Source organism: Trachymyrmex cornetzi, unplaced genomic scaffold, assembly GCF_001594075.2.
Source record: "Trachymyrmex cornetzi isolate Tcor2-1 unplaced genomic scaffold, Tcor1.1 scaffold61, whole genome shotgun sequence".
Taxonomy (NCBI): Eukaryota; Metazoa; Arthropoda; class Insecta; order Hymenoptera; family Formicidae; genus Trachymyrmex; species Trachymyrmex cornetzi.
In genome coordinates, this window is record NW_017299926.1 from 2,162,232 (window position 1) to 2,181,182 (window position 18,951).

The following is an 18,951-nucleotide window of genomic DNA, read 5'->3' on the forward strand; positions in this document are numbered from 1 at the left end:
CCCCCCCCGATAATGAACTATAATTATGCAAGCCCAAATATTGCTTTAATTACACATGTCAGCGTGTACAATGTTTTCGGGTTCTCCTCATCGTACCAACTTTGTAAGTATTGATGACGTCATTAGTATTCTTCGTAATGCGCTACATCCAAGAAATTCTCTCATCTCTTTAACGACCCATCCTATTACCGTAATTTATTAACTAGCGGGATACGCTTATCCCTACGCGCTTCGAAATATTCGTCCTGATTCGCTCATTTGTTTGCACCGTATATTCAGAAGCAGACTCCACAATTTTTAATTGCACCTGCAATTGTTCGTGATACGCTGTTACGGATATTCTGCAACTCGTTTTGACGTTGCATTTTTAATTATTAAACTATTTTGACGACTGCTCGCATTGGCCTGATAAAAATAAAGGCAGATACCCAGCTAATAAATTGTATACAATTTATTCGAGAGAATCAACGTTCGTTAATTGATTCTTCCGATTTGCCGTATGATATACGTCGCGCATTTGAACAATATTTTCCCAGCTGAAATTGCAATACTTTTCCTCGGCTCCTCACATATTAACAATAAGTCACTCACGAAACAGCGCTTCGAAAAAGTTTATCGTTAAAACGTTAATAAATAATGTAATGCGCGTGTGATGCATAGATAATATTGACAACAACACGTGAACTCAAATCCGATTTGCGTTTGTCATTGACTATTCAATAATGACAAAATAACAATCTCAAACACATATATGTATGTCCGCGTTTCTCGATGCATATACGACAATCCGTGTAAGTGGCAAATTACTAAACCCAATAGTCGCGCCTGATATGCGTTCAATAATTAAGTCGGCCGGCATTACGTAACGTAGCTATGCTATAATAATCGCGTCTACGATTGAGGGCCGCTCGTGTGTAATTCGATATGATTATTCATTGCGGCAGGTGAATGCGACGGTAACTCCACCGGTGATTAAAATAATTGGGAGCCGTGACCGCACGGCATCGAATCTCCGTTACAACCGAGTAATAATAAACACTTCCACACATCAGGATTTTCGAGGAAAACACTTCCGCGTCCTCGGGATGTTTCATAAAACATTCCGCTCCGAGAATTATTATTCGTAGCAGCCAGTCATAAACCAACCCGGTCATTGACGATATTATGTTAATGACTGCATTCATCCGGTCGACTCTTATCGGGAATCTCAACATTCATGTTCGTTTTTTGTAAAGTTTCTCCAGTTTTACAATCAGGAGAAATGATCGTAAACTCGTCAAAGAAATCGAATAAAACAATCTCTAAAGTGTCCGTTCTGAAAGAAAAATTTGTGACTATAACTGTATGGTACAATAATTATGGTTAGTCCCATTTTCATAGAATTACTGCTATAATATTAGTACGCTAAAAAAAAATATAATCAATTTTAATAAATATTTAGTTGAATACTGCCAACTAAATATTTATTAAATATAAAGATATATTTATTTGATACAAGAAATGTTAATTTGATTTAACAATCATTTTTTTTACTAAACAAATATTTATTTACTGTAAGCAAATGTTTAGTTGACAGTATTGAACTAAATATTTATTAAAATTAACTATATTTTTTTCTCAGTGTAGTAATAATTACAGTTCTATATCAAAAAAATATACAGTTGGCACCGAAAATCATTAAAATTATAATTAAATTATGATAATTTTTTTGCAGCCATTTTTTTCTCTCAGTGCGAGCTTCAAAGTCGTAACATTAAGCGTTATTGCATTTTTGGTATAAAATAAAAAAAAATTACAATTGTGTTTGCACGACAAGAAAAATGATTTATTAGGATTTTATAGTTATTCATTCAAGATTAGCCGGTTATTCACTTAGTTGCGAACATGAGAATTTGTCTAAATATCGTAGCATTAAAATTTCGCAATGCAGTCTAAAACCTGCATATTAACTTAATAATAACGAACTGGCAATAATTCTGCATATCTATACTGACTGGTATTAGTATACTGGCAATATTTTTCTCGCGTTGCAATGCATAACTCAATATAAGTAATCTAAAAAAATGTCTCTCGCCCGCGCGACTGAACCCTTCTCTATCCATACATAAATACTACAGCCTTCTGTAATTTAACGAATACTAAAAGCTTGGCCATATTTTTTTTCCACGCTCCGAAACCCGCCCGCAGAGCGCATCAATTATTGATGGAAATTCGGCAGTTGCCAAGTTTGAAAATAAATTCGTAAACTTCGTCGCATGCACTACTACACGAGCATTGTCATTTATCTGTATACAAGCGTCTCGAGACTTTCCCAAAATATAATCTCTTGATTTATACTCCGGTTGAGATGTTCATCCTTGTTTTTCAATCATTACGCAGAAAGAAGGGGCACGCAACTACACGAGTTAGGAGATCCGAAAGAGTCGGAGGAGATGCGTTTCTATCGACGTAATTCGTTAAACGAGTGCGTTGATAGTCAGCTGGGATGGTCGGAAGGCAGACAATTGGCATCGATACTTTCGATAGGTCGATACATGTGTGGCACCCTGATCCGGTTCGTTTCTCCGAATACTTCGACGGTGCTACGGTTCAGCGTAGGAGGAGGGAAGAAGAGAAAGAAAGGGTGTGAGGAAGAGTACATGGCGGGGATGGGGACGACGAGGTAGCCGTGGAGAACACTCGCGAGAGACGATGCGGGGAAGGTTAGCTACGGTAATTAGTGAGAACGTATCGTAATTAGAGAAAATGCCACGTTTAATTGCTAATTGAGTTTCTGGCTGATGCGAGATCTAATTTTAATCACCTAATTACGTGACTACAGGCTGCGGGCTACGGGCAGCCGCCACCCTCGACCTCCTGCGAATGTGCCTGGCTACCGTGGCGTTCTGCGGCCGTATAAGTACTCGTCTAGTCGAATTGTAACGGGTGATACCAGTACTGGTTAAAGACCGGAACATTTCACAGAACCCGACCGGAAAGCCCCCAGCCGCTCGTGACGCATGTCGTAATGCAGAATATTCTTTGGGCTTTGGAAATTCTATGTTGACCTGCAACCCTTTAATTCTTTCTCTCTTCTCTTTCTGCTCGTTAAATCCTATGCTGTATCATTACTTACACACTTCAAGATATTGTCAAATAAGAAAATATTTTTTTTTATTTGTATTTTAAACATTTTTTAAACATCTGACTAGATGAAAGAGTCAGTTTAGTGAAAGAAAGTCACTAAAGTAACGCTGAAACAGTGTCATATTTTCAGGCAAAAGTTCCATGTAAAATCATTGTTTTAAAGAAACATCAATATTATCAAAGTATTAGATAGAGAATAATCTCAAGGTGAAATTTTCATCCATGAAAAAGAGAACAAGTAAAAAAGAGAGAGAGATTTTTATTAAGTAGATTTTTATATTAACAATTGTCGTCCGATAGAAATGCGATATAGTTGAAGAAACGTATCTTTAAGATATATATTCTTAGAATAGAAAGTACGAATACTACTTGGATTAACGAAGGTTTCGTGGGAACACAGCAGGTTGCTTCGTTTGTATATCAAGACACACGGTATACGGGCTCGTAACTTCCAGTCAGCTTCCTTCGTACGTGTACGTACATTTGAAGCGAATACGGGGAAATGTGGTTAGAAATTACATGCCGGGCGCTTATATACAGCGTACGGAGCGTAGAACAGGGGCTCTTATTAACGCGCGTATTAGCTATGCCGACTCACCCTTCTAATCTATACCCGACCTCGCGCCACGCGATTATTGGTTTCACGCGAGGACGGGTAGCTACATTATGCCTACGGGCTGATGCTAATTTCGGATACGATCGTGTTTCTAATCTGCGGATTCGCCGGTCTCTTTATTAACAGATTCTCGGGGCAAATGTTGACGGGTACAGAACCCTATATCTTTATTAATGATTAGACATCAGTGATACAATGGTTTCTCGAATTTTAGATCTATCTAATTTAATCCTTCCTTTTATTATCTTCGTTCATCGTGTTCTCTCCGTTATGACCGCTATATCATCATGAAAGTGAGCAATTAGGTTATTAACTTTTAGAGGATGAGGATCTATTTTTAAAATCTTTAAAAGCTTTTCCTGATTAAGATTTATTATAATTCATTATTTTATTGTGTATCTCTTACCTGAAAATATGATACCGCATTTTAGAACGACTCTAGTGGCTTTTCTGTATTATAAAGGTTAAATAAATAAGCGAATATATTTATAAAATGCTTAAAATACACTTTTCTTACTTGTCGATATCTTAAAATATGTAATAACAATATATATACGACAATACGTTATCCTGCAATTATTATGCAATTAAGATATTATCGGTCGGATACGAACGTGTGTAATGTATACACGGTTAACCGAATGACCAGTAATAAGCGGCGTCTAACGAAGATAATTCGCTTACCATGATTCCATCGTCGTTCATGGAAAATATACCGAAATTTTAGTTTACCTTAAAAGCCTTCACTTTCCCTCAAACGTCCCGGGTAATGACATTGAAAAATTACATTAGAGACGATGAAAGGGAGTGCGGGATAGAGTTCGTGTTCGCCAGAGTCGACGGCTCTTGCTTTTCCTTCCATTTAAAATAAAAATGCCGCTATCGCGCGCACGGATCGAACTTTCAATTCAAAACTCATCTAGCTACTCGATTTCAATCGTTTTACCTTACTATATGATGACTCTTATAACCGTTGCCAGAAGAGAATCTTATATGTCACTAGTTTAGTCTTTTTATGCCATGATTTCTATTTTGTATTCTATTTCTTTAATTCTAAAATTCTGGTAGATTTATAATGGCAGATAATTTTATCCTTAAAGAACTATAAATCGATTATTAAAGAATCTTACAAAAGTGATATCAGAGTGTTAAAGATAATATAAAAAAAATCCGTCTCTATACAGCATAAGCTTCATATTTTATACAAAAGGAAAGTCAGAAAATATATTTACAGTATAAAGAAAATATTTAATTATCAGATATTCGTTTTAGATTTCCCGATACAGTACTGCTGTGTAATAGGTCAACAATAAATAATTAACGGTTCATAAAAGACATAATCTTCAAAGAAGTAAAACGCCGTCAAGATAGCTTTAAACAATTACTAATTTCAAGTTAATTCCACTACTCGTTCGTTCCGACCGTGCTTTTCAATGCCGGTCAAGTCGTCGAGACTCGCCAGCACACAAAGCGTAGACGAAGCTCGTCGACACCGAGAGCCCGTAATTAAAAATGTCAAAGTAACGAGGAGAGGCTGCCTAAGAATTGCAGAATCGTCATCCCCCAGCACCTTATTCGCGCATGTACCCGTCGGTCCTAATTTCCAGACAAAATACCTTCGTGATCGATAAGCCATGCTCTGATTAAGTTGCCCTAGTACAATTATGATTAGCTCTACACTGAGAGAAATGTTTTGGTTTAACCATTATTTTTATTTTGTTGATATGTGTTGACTAACAAAAACTTCCTTATTTTTTCATTAAAAAATTGTGTTGTTCTAATCAAAATTTAGTTATTGTAACTTAAATAACAAATTTGATTAGAACAACACAAATTTTTAATAAAAAAGTAAGACAGTTTTTTTTAGTTACGTATCAACAAAATAAATGATTATACGTACCAAACATTTCTCTCAGTGTACACGGCGTTTAAAAGCCAAATAATATTTAAGCAACGTTGAATCTTACATGGCATTACTTACCTCTTCCAAGCTAACCACATTATATCATTTATACTATAAATTCTTATATTTTGAATAATCTATTGATGATTAATTTTTGAATGACCTAGTCTTCTAGTAGATATCTCTCTTGGTACAATTTTAAGATAAAATAATATTTCCTTTATATTAGCTCGGATAATATTTGTTGACAAGTCGAAAGTTCAACGTTTCACATAAAGAGCTTCGAAAGCTCAAGAAAGGTAGTGACGCGAGATATCGAACGAGATACCAGCGACAATGTCATTCGCAAAAAACGACAGCTCGTCGCATTCTTTCTTCCTCCCGTGCGCCGCGCTCTTAAAGTGGATGCAAAAACAAAAAAATGGAGCGCCTTATTGTGCGCCGGTGAGACTGCGACTCAAAGGCTTAGAGCTTTGTACGTGGCTGTGCCTATGTGCGGCCACCGCGGCGCGAAGGGTACGCGCGAGGGGATGGTGGTGGTTACTACACCGTGTATGGCCACATGTACGTGCACCGTGCACCCTCGTCAAAGAGGCGGGGTGACGGAGGGGAGAAAAATACACCTAGCTACCTCGTTCATTTTTATCCCCTAAAGCAATTTCAGCATTGTTTTAAAATAGTACTTAGCAGGGTCATTGTATTATGCATGCGCCCCTCGGTCTAGTGGACTGCGCTGGTGTGCGAGAACACTTGATTCCTCGCGCACGTGAGCCTCGCCCCATTGTTAACTCAGGAGGAGCGACCGGCGGGTGGGGTACGGCGGGGTCGGAAGAGGGTAGCAGAAGGGATTTTCTTGGCCAAGATTTTTTTTTTCATGGTGCTTACTTTGCTCGTGAAATGCATCGCGCGGATGGATTTAGCGGACGGATTTAGCGCGGCCTCCAGGGAAGTTCGGAGTGACTCGACCCGGTTGATCAAATTTTAGAGATTTGAATATTTCACGTTCCGCAATCGCGTGGAATTTACTCGGTATTTTTGTTTTGATAAGATTTCCTCGATGAGTTATTTGCTCGTCGTTCACATTCTCGATCGCGACTTTTTTTATTTCGTCGCTAACGCCTGCCGACGAAGTCGATTACTATTGTCCGCGACCTGGCAGTCGAGCGACTGCCTACTCAACAAATATTGTATTCGAAAGAGAGCACCGCTCGTGCCTCAGCAAAGCTGATGCCTGTGGTAAGGTTCTGAGAACCCTCACAAGAGATAAAGGCTAACATATACTTAATGAGTATTATACATGTACGCCGCGATTTCTACAAGCGGCTAAAATTTTGTCCATCGTCTAATAAGATCGCGAACGATACCGTGTCAACGCGTCTTTCAGAATTTTGTTGCGTTGCGTAACTGCATCTTAAAGTTTATAACAAGCAAACCATGATTTCCCCGCAAAAATACTTTGTGTCTTTTACTTAAATCGCGATTAAATTCAAACGTAATGGACTGATCGTTAATTTTAATAACCATGACTAATTAGTTATTTCAGTTATTTGTTATTCGAATCACTGTGCATGATGTAAAAACTGACGATATGTCAATTACGATAATTGTATATTTAATCATCGAGAGTGTCAAAAGCGTATGTCAGAGCGGTATCGTAAAAGGTAACGACAATTTCAAAACTACGATGTTAAGTACATAGTTAGGGAGCGCGTGGCCAAAGGCGCTGAAGGAACAGCTCTCTCGCGTTCATTGTTCACCGCCTGCATCCCCTGCCGCCCGAATTCCTAGTCTCCTCCGTCCCTCCGTCGTGTATCCCCAACGCCCCCGGCGAATTTCTCGCCGACCAGTCATGCTCCTCACTCTCGTCTCATCGCTAGCACAGCGACTTCGCGAGGGGCTCATTTTCATTAAGAATTAAAGTTGAAGTCCAAGGGAAAAAAGTTTCTATTCGCCTTTTCCATGCAAATGAGATCGCGCTATCTCGCGCGCGCATGAAACTATCTCGATTCGAGCTAATGCGGAACCGCGAGGATTCACCGTCGACCCCGAGATAAAAAAAACTTTGTCGGAATCTTCCGGGTTCTGGACGTGAATCATTAGCGAATCACCGCGTCGGGATGTGCCCACTTTTCTTGATTAGCCGAATGAAATAGATTAATCCGCTTGCGAATTAAGATCTCTTCGCGTAGATATTAATTATTTAGGACATGCTGTTGATAGTACGCTCGATAGTGACGTTAATACATAGCGGTACGTGTACTTTTTTCTTGAATGTCTTAAGACATCTCCCAAATTGGCAAATTGTGCAAATCGACGTGCTTGTTCATATCTCAGATACGACACGAAAGCTAATTAATTCGTTTAGCGAACAAAACGACGGATATCGACACTGATAACACTCGCGAAACAATCAGAATGGAATTTAAGCTTGCATGGTGCTCGCGTAACTGCGCCATGTATTTCTCACTTCGGCGTCGTCTGTAACACCGATAATTAAGCGACTGCTCTAATGAATCCCTATTCGCATGACTAATTTGCGCGATAAACTGACTAAATAATAATCCGCGATATTTCTCCCCGGGGGAAAGCCTGGCACGGTCGGTTGGCTGCGCCACATTGTGAAATATATCGGCAAAGCATATTATCGAAGTACTCCCGTATCAGGTCTAATTTGACAGATCAACATATCCATCAGTAACATATCTTGAAAAACGGTCCTTAATTTAGGAATATTCCTGCGATAACTCATCCAATCTTATATCTCGCAGAGCGAGCTAATTACTGATACATATTTTCCTGAATGATCATGAATGTTTTAGTGACAAAGGGAGAATTAGAAGCGTATGTGTTTTTAAATGCAATTTATTGCAAAAAATAGTTCGCTTATATTGAAACTTCCAAACTCTAACGTCAAATAACCATTAGTTTTTTTTTTCAAAAATTAACAACAAATATAAAAATCTTAATATCATTGATCGACTAATCACTTAATAAGATGATAGCGAGGGGGCAACCACTAGCTGAAATATTGTCCACAGATTACATAATTTCGTTTGATTTCGCACAATTTCATATGATTACAAATAATTTTCTTCGCTACATGTAAAGTCATTTGGTAAAATAAACGATTTTACCTAATTACATAATCATTTCGTGGTTGTATATGTAATTATCGGATTATACGTAAGGATTTTATATGATTTCGAGGATTCTCTCCCACGATTACATTAATTGATAATCTCCTCGGATGATAGATTTCTGGAAAAGGAGGAAAAGAATTAAGTATTACGACGTTTTGGAATTAAATGACTTTTTCCGCTTTGTTCGATGACATAGGTGATATAAATACAATTCGAATTAATGCGCTTTCATTATCATCTTAACCATGCAACAGACAGCAACATTGTACTCAGGTTCGTATTAAATAGAATTGTATTTATACCGCCTGTGCATCGGATAAAAGTCGATTGGTCTCGAAATTAATACTTGACTTTTTCATCTCTCTTTTCTCTGAAATCTATATTATCCTGCCAAATGGTTAATCGATCTGATCATCAAAATTTTTATATTTACTATTTATTTTAAAAACCTGAGAGGTGTCTAAAGTTAAGATTTGAAATTCTTAATATGAAAACAAAGAATTATCTCTTGCAACAAATTATATTTCGAACGCGTCCACTTTTTTCCCTTGTGAGTAATTAGGTGTATATGAAAATTACCTCACATAAACTGCAAAAATTTGGACGAAACTGAAATCTGAATTCGGTCTGAAATCATATTAGCAAACGTACTGACCAATCGAATTGAAAACCATAAGAATGCAAACGCTTCGTATAGAGTTCGACTTCAAAGGCCCCACATCGGCCTTTTAATTAACTCTCAGCCGCGAGATGAGAAAACGCAAACGCGGGACAAAGTGGCGCTTGAATTGATGCGCCGCTACACTTTTGGCGCTGATATTTTTCTACATGCGATTTCCGCGGCCCGACAAAACGACCTCATTCATCCGGTCCATTAGCCTTGAGTGCGAGCATATTTTTCGGCGAATTCCGAAAGCGTCCCGGCGCGCCCGCTTCCACCGCCCCGAAATGAGAGACCGTGACCATCGACGTAGCGCATTTTGTTAATTGAAATCGTTTCATCGATCACGAGCAACAAATAGGCCCTTTACGCAATGAGGAAACGAGGAGGAGGAGGAGGAGGAGAAGTTGTTGCCTGACGAGGGAGGGGAGGAGGGGGGAGGGGGATGTACCCGAATGTAACGCGGACATATTTAGAGGGACTTTAAGCTCCGTGACAAATGCTCCGGCGTCACGAATCGTTTTCCTAGGCATCGTATAAATTAATAATTACCCGCCGTCGCCATTATCGGAATTAATGCCGCCGATATTATGCCGGTTGTTTTCCCGATAATTCACCGCGCACGTTGATACAGTTTGATCAGAAAAATCGTAGGACTTGGACACGGCACAAGTTTTGTCCTGTCTCATTCGCGTTTGCGTTCACCGAGCGATTAGACGCTACGAATTTTCAAGTGGTTTCGCGAGCTTCTTGATTAAATCGGATCGGACAGTTTTTGACGGACAAACCGACGCACACCTCGCCCGCCAAGCCCACCGGTTATTTAATATTCGCTCGGCGCGAGGTGTCAATAAAATAACGATCTCCCATCAGGGTGTCACGAGAGACGAGATAAATATGGGTATTTGAGCGCGGCAGATAATGCAAACAAACCAACGGTGAGTTATGTTTCCCACTGTATATACGGTTTGTCCGCAATTGCGATACGCTCCCCGTTAAATTTGCTTTGAATTACCGCCGATAGTGCGACATGGTTCAGGTTATTATTAGTCCGTGATTCGCGTATGGTCCATTAACGTGACCTTGCGCACGTCGGCATTTTCAATCCCGAGTAAAGCCTCTTCCCGAAGATCTCAACCGGTTTCGACATTCCTTGCGATACCTTATCGTCTTCTCCATGCGCTCTGCTCTCCTTTTTTGAGGAAACTTGGACCAAATATATTCCTTAACTCTGTTTCCAATTTCAAACTGCATATTTAATACGGACTTTTATATTAAAATTATAAGGAAAAACAAGGACTATTAAGAGTACAACGCAGTCAACGGTGTACAAAAAATAATGTAATAACTTATATTTCTTTAATCTGAGAAACAAATGACATCGTACAAATGATATTCGACTTAATTTGAAATTATCCTCAACGATCGATCAGATCATAACTGAATTTTACATTTTCAGTAATCATATCACTGAAAATAAGTCATTTATAGATTGTCTGATCGCCGAGGATGACTCCAAAGTGAGTCGAAACGTACGATGTCTCTCTCTTTCTCTCTCTCTCTCTCTCATTTGCTTCCTGAATTTAAAAAGTATATAAGTTTTAAAAAAGTATTATTTGTTTTAAATCTCGTTAACTGTGTTATACTCACATTAGCCCTTGTTTTTCCTTATCTGTTTGTTATATTTAATTTTAAATAGATATTGCGGTTTCAAAAGTTTCGTAATATGCGAACACATTAATTTTTATCCCAACTTAGTACTCACGATGATTTTTCGATTCTTTTTCTTACTACATGATAGATCGTCCGTATCTGGGTCAATTTTCTCACTTTTTCAAGTATACAAAAATTATTAAGTAATTCTTATATATATCTTAACATCTTTTAAAAGTATTTTGTAAGATTGTACATTTGAAAAAAAGGAAAAACAGGTTATTATTTAGCTACATGCTCTTATTGTACTTCAAAGACGAGAAATGTGCACAGAACACAAATGACTTATCGTATATATTAAAACTTTATATCTGTTTTAATCAAAAAGTTTAGCAAACATTAAAAGGGATTCAAACTCTTTTATAATAGCCTAGTTCACATCAGTGTATATCGTTCTTTGCAAACTCTAGTCATTATTGCTTTATATTCCTTAAACGAGAACGACGGGCGTGGCGCTTTATCGCGACGTGAGTCCGACTCGAGGTAGGTAGATAGGCAATACTAAGATGTCACGATAGCATCGAGCTCGATGTCTTGACGGTGGGGAGCAGGATGATCTTACGATCCACGATGTCAAGTGATTACAGCTATTTTGTGCCACTTGTACTTATTAGGGGTGATACGCCAGTCCGAGCGACCATTATGAGTGCCATCTGAATCTCGGCCTCTTGAATGCCTCCATTTACCATTAAGCACATTACTATTATCCTATCACGCGCTCACTCGGCCAAAGGGACTTCTTTGGTTTGGCCATGATGCACGAAGCCATTTGTGCAAAGTGGCCGTTCATTACTAAATTATGCCGGTTTTATAGCATTACATTAAACCCAGCCTCGCCGTACCGTAGGTACGGACCTTCAAAAAAAACTCCGCGTCGAGCAGGGGTTACTCGTGCGAGTTTTCGCCATTCTGATTTTCCCCCCTTCTTTTATTTTCCCCGTCTCTCTCTCTCTCTCTCTCTCTCTCTCTCCCTCGTTTTCCGTAAGCGCATCAAGCACACTGTGGACTCCCGAGCGTTTGTTTCGAGCACGCGGCCACTTAGCTCCCTCCTCTAATAACCGCAACACTGTTACCGACAGTCGTGTCTGTAATGCGCATATAATTAATGATAATAATGCGGCCGCGAGCGGCGGACTACATCGCTCCGCCCGGTTTTTGTCCGTTGCACGATACGCTCCGTAATGAACCACCAAAGATGTCAGAACCAGTTCTGTATCTGCTTTCGGGTCGCAACATTGGTGAACGTATACGAGTCTGTTAGATTACAGATGCGAACGTTTACCCGTGATTCAGCTGCATAATGAACATCGTTGAATTGTCACTAAAGAATATTTATAGCCATTTGATATAGGCATTATATACGGGAGAAGAGAAACGTTAATTCTATTAATATTAGAAATGGCGTTAATAATTATCGGCATTAATAAAATTGTTTTACATAAAATATTAAAAGCTTTGGATTTAATAAACATGCAAATTTCTAAAGATATCATATTATATACAAATATATTAAATTTTGTATCATTGTATATCTAATACAATGATACAAATCTCTCTCTCTTATATTCGCGTTCTTATTTTAACCAAAATAATTTAGTTTACAGACTATTATTTCTCGAAACAAATTTTACGGGTTACGCTTTAATTACATCTCTCTCTCTCTCTCTCTTTCTATCTCTCTCTTCGATTTTAATCTAGTGTAGCAAGCATCGCCTGCGCGAACAATGCGATACACTCGGGACACACGCGTATTCGTAAAACAACGCGTATATATACTCAATATTTCCATTCGCTTCGAACGTTTCACTTACGAGACGAGACGATCCCGGCGCTCGCGGTGCGCTGGGACCGTCGAATTTTTCGTGCTGTCGGCAGCGTGCATGCCGCGTAGGATGCTTTGGGTACAAAACACGTGTCGGTAATTCAGCACAAACAGTCGCCATATAACTTTTATTTGCAAGATCGACGAGTAGCCTGATTGCAATCAGGCAAACGTGACCGAAAAATCCCAACGTGCGTTTCATATGGAGACCCAGTTTCGCCAGCGGCGACGCACTTTATTTCCTCCCTTTCTCTACGGCTTTATATCGCGTAATACATACTTTATGCCACAGCATTAAGGGGTGCCGTTGTCCCCCCTCCCCCCCCCGTCTCCCTTCGTCTCTCTTCCACCCTCTCTCTTCTCGAACACGTACGACCGGCTCGTATTTTGAATACGGGCTGTCCGCCGAAGATAACCAACGGCCTAGCCTGACCATCCCCCTCGCACCCTGACGACCACAGTATCCGCCGGGGGTGCGCAGAGCGATGATCCAGCGGCTTTTAATAATATTTCCGAATTTTTTTCCTGACTCGCTGCCGCGGCTCATAGACGATTCTCTGTGACATTTTTTTGCGCGGTACGCTAATCCCAAAGTATTGCGCTCTTTTTGAAAGCGATTTGTGAAATATAAATAGACGGTAGCGCATCGAAATGACTTTTGCTTGTGTCACATGGTTTAGCTCGCGGGGAGTATCTGAATTTTTTCGCTCGTCCCGGATACTATCTTTGCACGACCTTTTCCATTTGCTGGCTCTCGAAAAGCTAAGTATGACATGTCCGCATTTGTCAGCATGATTTTTAAGTTGATCTCTTACCTTGTATACATTTACATATTATACGTCTGATATCATTTTCTTTCGGATCCACATTTTTAATAAACAAAATTCGAAGCTGTCAAAGTTAATAAGATAAAAAATATTATATCACTCACACACACACCGATATGACGCGCAGCGGCAGAGTTGCGACTACGTCGAAACTACGTAGAACTGTAAAACAAAAGTATATGTAAATTGAAGCAATGTTCTGAATAATTAACTCTTCGTCTGCAATCTTAATTTTTTGGCACAAGCAAAATTTTACTCTCAAATTTCTTCCAAATAAAGGAGGGCAATTTAATCTTTAGTACACACGATGATTTTCCGGTCTTTTACTACACGCGATGGCTAGCTCATGCTCTAGATTAATTTTCATTACTTTTATATACATATAAATAATTAATTGATCCCTACATATACTTTAAAAATATCTTTACAAAGTATACATATATGAGGTTGTGTATTTTAAAAAATTGTATATAAATGTTATAACTAATTACTTAGTACATACTTTTAATATTTCAAAGAAAAGAAATATGCAGGACACGAATGACCCAATTATTGTGTGTATTTTTTAACATTTGAGTCAAAAAGTACTTAGTAATATAACAGAAATCCACAATTCTTTTCACATTTTTTTAAAATCTAGAACAATAAAAAATCTTGGACTGTAAAAAGAGGCTTACAATTAGATGGAACTTCAGATTGCAGACGAAGAGAGGAGGGAAGGGGTAAAAATACGATTGCAGAGGGAGGATTAATGTCTAGAAAAATATTGTTACTTAAAATAAAATTAATATAAGTGCAACTTATAAATGCACATAAAATTATCGTAAGTGATCAACTCTGTAAGTAGCAAATAATATAATTACCACACGATTACTCCGCCATCGCCCAATGCCTCCGAGGTCTCCTCCTCCTCCTCCTCTTCTCAGATTCGTTCGTTGCACTCGTACAACACTACATTCGCGAAAGAACAGTTACTTAGGATCGCACATAATCACCGAGATGGGATAATCGCACGACATTTTGCACGGCACTCTCGGCAGGTTAATTGACGAAAAAATAACGTGGAACACGAATAGGGAGTTCTCCGCTCGACACCTGCGAATTAAAACAAAATATGAAACTCACGCGCGACTGCGGGTTTCAACAAATCACACAAACCAAGCTTACGTAGTTAAAAAATGTTAAAACGCGACCTTAATTACGATTGTATCGCAATCGCGATACGGGGTGATTCTCGAAGTCAATTTCACGGGACATTTCCGTTTACAACCGATAAATTCGAAAATAACTTTGACGTTCTAATACCGTTAATTGGTATATTACGATGCATATATTAATAAAATCCTATATTAATCATATTAATGAGGCAAATTAAGATGCATTCATACGAAAATGTATGACCGAAATTTAGCATTGCAAGCGTCATGTATTTTAAATGCATAAATTCAATGAGAAACACGTATTACAAATAAACGCTCGATATCTGTTTTACGTTACCTGAATCACGCGATCCGTGTATTACTTCACGCTCTCAACCCGAAAACGATGAGCAAATTACGTTTTAAACCAGCGAAAAGTTCAAAATACGATGAAAGACATGCGAATCTAAACTTTGTTACAAAAATTAGTATAATCCATATATACATATATTGCGGTGAAATGATTTTAATAATTTCACTTGCAGTATTCATTTGTAGTTCAACCTAACCTAAACCTACGAGTCTAAAGAAATCGTGCGCGAACGCTTCCTTCGATAAAAGACCAAAAGTATTCAGACAACAGTCGTCTGTTGCAAGAGTTACCTATTTCCGCGGGGTTTGTGGTCGTTAGTTATTAAGGAAGAATCGAATTCGATGTCTATATGGTACCGGACGTGATCGCGTTCCGTTGGGTAATGAGGCGACACGCAGAGAGCGGCTTATCCGGCAACCTGTGAACTCGAGTCTCGCCGAGCCGAGCGAATAACAACACGGCGCGCGGCCGGCGCGGCGGCCTTGCGTACGACGTAACGTGCCGCTACCAAAACAAACACCAAGGCCGTAAACACAAACGGCCAGCCAGTCTCGTTACCACGAAATATTCAATGAATTATGGAATAAATGTATGCGCGCCAAAATGTGCATACTTCCTGCTTCTTTTGTTGCTAAATTAATTTCGATAAATGAGCGTTTTGCGCTTCGTGGAAACTCGTGCATCTAACGTTGGCATCTACGGTTTTTCACATTTTGTTCAACTAAATTGTTGTCCAACTACATTCTTATTTCATCGATCAGTTTGAAATACCAGTTTTCTTGTCAATTAAGATATTCGAGTAATAATAATTCTATTTCAAAACGCTCTCGAACGAGTTATTTTTATAAATGATAATGAGGTTTGTCTAAAATAAATATCAAGCGATGTGTAAAATTTATTTTACTTATTAAAAATTTGAAGTATAAGGAATAGTTTATTCGACATACATATATCGCTGCTTCGATAGAAAAATGATAGATTTAAAAAATTCTAAATTGGAATAACATTTTAATTAGGATAGTGCACATCTATTATGATTTTTATAACTTTACTTTTTTTTATGTTATCCTTTCAATTATAATATATTCTTTAAGACACTGAAAATCTTCATACAGTGTAAGTTTCATCGCACTTTATTGAGATGTGATTTTTTTCAATATCTTTTTAGAAAGGATTTCTGATAATGAAATAAAAACTATTCTTGGCGTACTTAATCTTATCGTAACTTTATACAGTAAAAATAAATACAATATTAAGATTAAATCAATAATTTTCCTCACGGAAAGAACAGTTTTACTGAAATATTAAAAAATTTAACTAGATACAGATCTGGAAATAATTTTATTAAACCATCAAAATAATTATATGAGACGCTCAAGACAGTTACCAGAATGTCCAAATTTTTTGCAACATCGTACTCGAGCGTCCTACATAATTATTTTGATATGCCAACAAAATTATTTTCAGATCTGTATCGAGTTAAACTTTTAGATATTTCAGCAAAACCGTTCTTTCCGAAATAAATGCTCTCTCGAAATAAATAAAATTGACTTAATATCTTGAGACAAAAGTAACGTACATAAATTTAAATTTATATATTCTTACATTTAGAATAAATCTTTATACTTCATATTATAATGCACGATGCTAATGCCATAGTATTTGATATAAAATCGATGTCCAAGATTATTTTAGTCTAAACTTAATGATTTTCGGCATTTAAAAGTGAAATAGTTTTTTTTGTTAATAATATATATACATAAATATATGTGTGATTATTCCTATATCGATTTTATTTTATGATAGGTTGAAGAATAATATCTTTCGATCCGGAAATCTTTTTTGTAAGTGTATAAGCAAATGAGCTACATCAATGTTATCTTTTCTTAATTAGTCCTTAAGATTGATTTTTTTCTTTTATTAACTCTTACCGTACTAATATGGGTAACTAGTGGCCGAACGATTCCTGCTCGTGCAAGTTTCTTTAAGTCTTTCGGTAATTATAAATTATATTACATTTTATTATTTTCCAAGATAAAGAGTCGATATTTATTTTAGAAAGTTGAAAGTATGTTGGTGAATTTTTAGAGATTTTTTGAATTATTTTGAAGAGTTAAAAAATGAAGACATTTGAAGTAACCCTTGATGGTATGGCACCAAATTGTAGATGGTACGGTAAGAGGGGGGGGGAGGGGGGGGGGTTAAGATTGATTTTTTTCTTTTAATGCTAATTTAAAAAATGCTAATTTTTTACTTGGTATTACTTTTCTATCAACGCAGCGATATTTAGTTCGTAGTAATGAAATATTTCTTAACGGTGAGACCGACTGAGGATGTTTGATAGTGTAGACAAGGCCCCCTCGCGCACCGTATTATTATCATTGACGCAATAACACTCAACTCTCAAGCCTATAAGTAGCGGAAAGCCTTATGTGTGTTACCTCATTTACTTATCGGAACATAGTTATATCAATATAACCAGGTATCATTATTTCTTACATATAACTCATACAACTAATTATCATAGGAACAAGTAATACCGGTAGTTGACGACTGTCGCGCAAACGTGTTGAACTGTAAAAAACTATACCTCAAGACAAAATTCATCTGAGTTTTTCAATCAAATCGCATTTGCAAATATCGATATGTAGCAAATATCGGTATGTAACAAATATCAAATATTGCAATATCAGATATGTAACGATGAGTATATCGAATTGATTTATTTATTAAGTCATGTCTCTAAGTTTTTCAGCACGCGGCTTAAATATGAGCGTCATATCTGCGATGAAATTCTTATTCTTAGGATATTTCGTAATTGCATTAGACGTTACATTACACGATCGATCGTATCTATGTTGGAATCTTGATTATTCTCAGTGGTAACTCAGCGAGACGCGTTCGATATTAATCAATAAAATATTTGATTCAAAGAGAACCCACCATCGCACGTAGCCACGAATAAAAATTTGTCCTGATATAAAGTCGGCTCGATTAAAAATTTAGTTGCAGGAAATGTAAACTTTTATTTTCGCAAAAAAAATTGTAATTCCCGCAACAAATCTCATCGGTCGTTTCAAATATATTTCGCTTACGGCTGCGCAAATATTTATCCATCGAATCTAATTTTTCTGATAAGGATGCGATCGGGCAAATTATTTCTTTTATTATACATTTTTTTTTCTGATACTAAACGCTACTTTGGTTATTAATATGACGATGTCTACAGAAATTTGTAAAACTATTTTCTTACTATATATCATTTGTTATTTTATGAATAACAGTCACGTAACGATAGAAAATTAGAATACCTATCGTCGTTAAATTTAAATACGTTATAGATGATCGAGTTAATATATATACATAAAAATACCTTGGATATATTTATACTGCAACCAATACATTTGTACTGCGTGAAATAAAATTTTGATTTTCAACCGATATTGCATCAGTTTTTATTACGATGACATTCATTGTACGATAATTTACAAAAATATAATTTTTAAAGTCAGATTTAGCTATTCATTGTACTTTTGCGTTTCACTACTGTTTATCACTATCTTTTTCAATCACTGTCACACGTCCGCCACATAATGTAAGAATAAGAGAATACCTGATGCACTCGGGGGGG

General features: G+C 37.4%; 1 protein-coding gene across 1 annotated transcript in view; it reads right to left on the reverse strand.

Annotated features, from left to right (window-relative positions):
- Window positions 1–13,971, reverse strand: part of pdm3 (POU-domain protein pdm3) — a 177,733-nt gene extending 163,762 nt beyond the window's left edge. The window contains exon 1 of the mRNA XM_018516203.1: window positions 13,921–13,971. The gene's annotated coding sequence lies outside the window, so the exon portion shown is untranslated. The remainder of the gene's footprint in view (window positions 1–13,920) is intronic.
- Window positions 13,972–18,951: the final 4,980 nt, after the last annotated feature.